This window comes from Bacillus rossius, chromosome 13, assembly GCF_032445375.1.
Source record: "Bacillus rossius redtenbacheri isolate Brsri chromosome 13, Brsri_v3, whole genome shotgun sequence".
Classification (NCBI taxonomy): Eukaryota; Metazoa; Arthropoda; class Insecta; order Phasmatodea; family Bacillidae; genus Bacillus; species Bacillus rossius.
In genome coordinates this window covers 45,723,235-45,728,472 of record NC_086340.1, presented here as the reverse complement: position 1 = coordinate 45,728,472, position 5,238 = coordinate 45,723,235, and the positions used below count along the sequence as shown (strand labels likewise).

The following is a 5,238-nucleotide window of genomic DNA, read 5'->3' as shown; positions in this document are numbered from 1 at the left end:
TCTGGCTCCTGTGAGAGTCAGCCTCATTCCATCCTTGCTGACCCTGCCTCTGTGTCTAGTCTCGAGGTACTTTTAAAACATTACAAACTTCTAGCTTGTATAGATTTGTTATGAATTAAATTTTAAAAATATCTTATATTTAATTTCTTTTTTATATTTAAAAGTATTGGAATTTTTGTGCCGGAAATTTGGTATTTCAACACGTTTATTTTTTCTAATTTTATATAATTTTAAATAATTTTTGGAAATTTTATTTTGCTCTATAATTTGGTTACTAAAGGGCAATTTACTCTTTGTTAGGCTGGTGTACCCCCTTAGTTAAACTTTGTGCCAGTAGTGTGAAGCACCTTTCCCAGAGACCTATAGGATCTTTTGCAGATCTAAGACTTTGTTGGCTGCCAGTTCGAAATTTCCTTAGCTTACAGGCACGTACCAGGCCTGTAACGTTACTTCACTTGATGACTAAAATTGCATACAACAGCTCTGGACGAGTTGCTACCATTTCTCAGAGACGAGCTGACCGTAGCCTTTACCGTCACGAAAACGTCTTAGGTTCACTCCCCTGGAGTCACGTCATGGACGCTTGTTCCCAGCTTCGTTGTACTAATTGTTCATCCCCCTTCTCTCTCGGTTCTAAGAATTCGTCTAAGACCAATGACCGGTCATAAACCCCAGCAGACAGCGACCGTCTTCAAGGACGCCTTGCATGAAAAATGTGTGTGCAAAGATGGACCACCCCACGACATGTCGCGGCAGAAAGAGTAACTTATTATCTTGGCCGCCAGAGTGTAGCACCTGACTGCCCCTTTATTCTCTTGTTAAAGCAGACGCCTTGGGCGAGTCGATTCTTTTTTATTTCAGACACCCCTCAACTGGTAGCGCTAAAGTCGGCCAGTGTTATCAACTTCGTGACATCAAAGTCAGAGTTTTTTATGACGCCCACTCGGGGAACTTCGGAACCTTTCGGTCCGGACGTCCCAGTGCCTCCCCTCCACTTTTGATTGAACATTTGCTTTTAATTACGAGACGCGTTTCTCCGCGGGACACTTCGCGCCGCGACTGCAGACGGACCGTTTGATTATCGGCGAGTCGACGAGACACTGCAAGACTTCCATCCGGCCGCAACCGACTATGTAGTCGCCTAAATGAGGGATGCTATCCCTATAATCTTCTTTATGTAGTTTAGTCCGTCTGCGTAGTACAAAGAGTAATAGTTATTTTTCTTTTAAATAATTTTTTTGAAATAATGAAAACATCCGCGCCCAGCCGCGCATTCGCGGGATCCAGTTCCTGGCTGGCGACGCATCGGTAAACAGAAGCCAACTCCCCTGTCTGGTGAGTGACGATCCGCGACTTTCCCCAACCTCCCCTTAACTTTTGTGGGCATTTTCTGCCCCGTATACTGTCTGTGTACAAGTTCTGATCAGTTTTGATTCGGACTGTTCCAGACAGGGTCCGAGAGCCGGACGCCGAATTGGCATTTTCATCTCCCTCCCTCAACAGCACACAGGCGCCCTGGCATCATGTTCTATATCTTTTGACCCTTTTCTGAACTTTCTTTAAATTACGTCGTCAGATGCAGTTAATTAGATAAACATAATTTATGGACTTTAAGTATATAACCTGGGATCGTTTAAACATATTTGTATTTCTTATTGGTTTATGTATTTTTAAATAAAACATTATAATAATTTAAATTAGGGCTAGCCCTTATTTCTTTTTAAATATATCTGAGAGCTTATTAATTAAGTAATTGAAATTGTATGTTAATGACTTTTCTATCTGTTATAAATTTTTCCTTTAATAAATTTGACGTAATTATATTCAGACGGAATCACACCTTGTTTATGTTCATTTCTAATAACAATGTGGAACCTTAAAAGATCTCCAGCACATTATTCACTAAAATGTCTGACAGTGGTGCAATATCAGCAATATCCTGAATTTGTCACCAGCGAAACCGCAGGTTATTAGAAAGTATATTTATATTATACCTGAACATTTATTCTCACGAGATTCTTCAAAACTATATATAAAAAAATCAATTGAACGGGAAAATTAATAATGGCAGAAGGAAAGTTAAAAATATATTATTATTATTTCTTATCAAATATTATTTAAAATATATGTGATTTTATATGAAAATTAGAATTTTTCTTATTTATAAAAGATTTTGGAATATATGTGTTGCATAATCTTTTAGATAGGGTAGTTTTGTGACATGCTGGTTAATATAATCATATATAATACACATTTTGGTCTTTATTCACGAGCGGTAGCCACATACAACATACAGAACTACACTTGAAGCGTGGCTGGCTCAGTCGCAAACACAATGTGTGGCCGACAAACTATGCAACACATAGCGTGACGTCAGCCATTATTGCGGGCACTAATTTTAAAACCGACCCTAGCACTTGCTTGATGGTCTCGTCTAAAAATAACACAGTCTGGTTGGTGGCAGAAGTTGAAACAGTAGCGGCTACTTTATTGCATACTTGGAGAGCTTGGCTGTATGCTATCATGGCGACCAGGAGGCAGATGTATGCGATAACAGCGGACTTCATCTGGAACAAATATATTCACACGATCAGTACGGACTGGTGATATTTAGTTTTATATCTCCATTTATTTATTATAATGTTATCTTTATATGTAGTTGATTATGCATGCAATAGTCCAAATAGGTTACACTGGAAAATTAACAAGATACATTCCAGGAATAAATGAAGTATTTTACAACTATCTTTGAGAAAGAAATATCTAAAAAAAATGGCCAAACTTTAAACTGGAATAAAATAAGTCTTTCATACAAAGTTATCTAAGAAAATACATGCTACAAAATATTCCTATCATTTACAATATTTAAACTCATATTATAAGTAGATGAACGACGGAAAAGTTGTAGATCCATGCTTGAAATTTGGTTTTATTTTTGAAAACTCGGTAAAACTTGCTCAAACTTAGTTATAAGTTTTTATTTGAACACTATTCATTCAGTATAAATGTGCTTGCCAAATATAAATCCCGTAGAATAGAGCAATTATTTTCCTAAAATACAAATAATAATTACATATTATTTATGATTTAATAGTAAATGAAAAGGTATAATGCGCTATACTACCTGTTGACATTTTAATTATAAGTGTAATCCAATGTTATGTTATTTATTTGCAAAAGAATAACTGGCCAACTCTTCAAATTGTTTAATGTTTAAAATACTAATGGTAGTACATGAATGTTATTCAGTAGAAAATCTTGTAGTAAATGATTACGTTCTGAATGTTATTTTAATTTACAGTCATGATAAAATCATTAAAATAATAAAAACGTTACTTGGATATAGGTATATCAAAACATATTTTATTAAGTTGCTAATAATTTTAAGGATAAATATTTATAGACTAACATTTATAATGAACGCTTAAATATCCCTAAAGGTTGATGCAGTATATTTAATGAATTAATTCCTTTTTTTCTATATTTTTTCATTAATATAAAATTTATTTTATTTTATAATAATTATAATTAATTATTTTTAAATTTATATTTATCGAAAGGTGACTACTGGGACGAACACGCAGTATAAAAAAATCCTTTCCTATAACATGGAGCAATGCCACAAAGTCGACATAAATTCGTCTGATGGGGCATTTGTACAGAATTTTCGAATTAATTTAATATTGTGGAAATTTAAATATGTTTTATGTAATATTTATAATTTAAGTATGTTATATATTTACTATATATGAAATTTATGTTAAAAAATTTAATATATAATAAAATTCAATATAATTTTACCCCTAGCCTAATATTGATTCCATAATAAAACAAAATTTGATAGTAGTATTCTCCTACTCTACGACTGTTGTTTTTGAATTAATTTCACCTGACCTAGTGACGTTTCTAAAAATGCTTGTAAAATTTTTCCTGTCCCGTAATATTTTTGTATCCTTTACTATTATAATCTATAGCCCAAAACACATAACAAAGTTTTAAAACCCTAAAGTGCTCCAATATGTTGTTTTTGTCCAGTAAAATATACAGAGCTTATGTGTGATATACCACTTACACTTAGCTGGTTAGAAGCTATATAGTTTTATAACTTCTGAGGCAGGTCTCATAACTCATAATTCAAAAAATTATTCGCCAGTGAATTTTTTTTTATTTGAGAAGTGACACATGCCTGATTAGTTTTAGTGACATTAACTAACACTAGTTCGTAAATAATTGTTCATGAATTTGTTTATACCACCCAACTTTAATAATTAGTTGACACATTAGAGCTCTATTCATACTCACAAGGAAAATGTAAGAATTCTTAATATTATTTAGATTTGAGAATATATTCAAAATCAAATCTGCATTTAAAATATTTTATTTTTAAATTATTTAAAATATAACACATTTTACTGAAGGTTTTGAAGCCTTCACCAAAATATTTTTAATTGAAGCACCTTGAACAGATATCAAACGTGGCTCTATAGATTCTGCATAGTTATAACAGTTTCATATTTAGAGTGTTAGATTATCTAGAGTATTAGTTACCTTGGTCTTCTGCGTGGAAGTCTTGTAGTGCCTACTTAGCTGTAGTGGAAGAGTGTGTCCTTTGCAGAAAACTTGGGCTTTTATATTCAGTACCTTATGGATTGCTGGCCTTGTGTCGTGCTGGCTAATCACAGTTCAGTATCGCAGGAGGTTGCACAATATCACAAGGAAGGAACTTGTAGAGTTTGTTCAGGGACTTTTGTATATAACCTGACAGGGCGCATACATTTCAGTTTTCATATGTAACTGAGTTTTGTAACAATTCTATAGGAATAGTTTCCATTGTTCCAGTCTAAGACAGTTCATTGATTATCTTTACTTTAATTATTAGACACTAAATTAAAAAGAAATAATGTATGTTTTATAAGCAACATTAAATTTTTATTTTTAGGGAATTATAAAAATAGTTTTTATTTACATTTTTTATCTTAACTTATACAAAGAATTATGAAACATAGCGATTATTTCCCAATTTTTTTTGACAAAAGAAATTTGTTTTCTTATCGTCTTAATTTATATGACATCTGTTTGGTGTGAGAGCTAAATAACAATTGCAGGTGTTCTTTTGAGTAATTTTTAATCCATGGAGAAAACTGTCAAAAGTGTGTACAAAAATTATGTTATTTAATGGTTACAAAGTAACGCCACTTATTTTCATGAAATAAGAAACAAAATAATTTATTTTTTATG

The 5,238-nt window shown here is 32.9% G+C and overlaps 1 long non-coding RNA gene across 1 annotated transcript; it reads right to left on the bottom strand.

Moving 5' to 3' along the window:
- Positions 1 to 2,244: 2,244 nt before the first annotated feature.
- Positions 2,245 to 4,604, bottom strand: LOC134538512 (uncharacterized). Its single transcript, XR_010076163.1, has 2 exons — positions 4,549 to 4,604; positions 2,245 to 2,567 (listed from the first exon to the last, which is right to left on the bottom strand). It is a non-coding gene; the product is annotated as an uncharacterized LOC134538512 (long non-coding RNA).
- Positions 4,605 to 5,238: the final 634 nt, after the last annotated feature.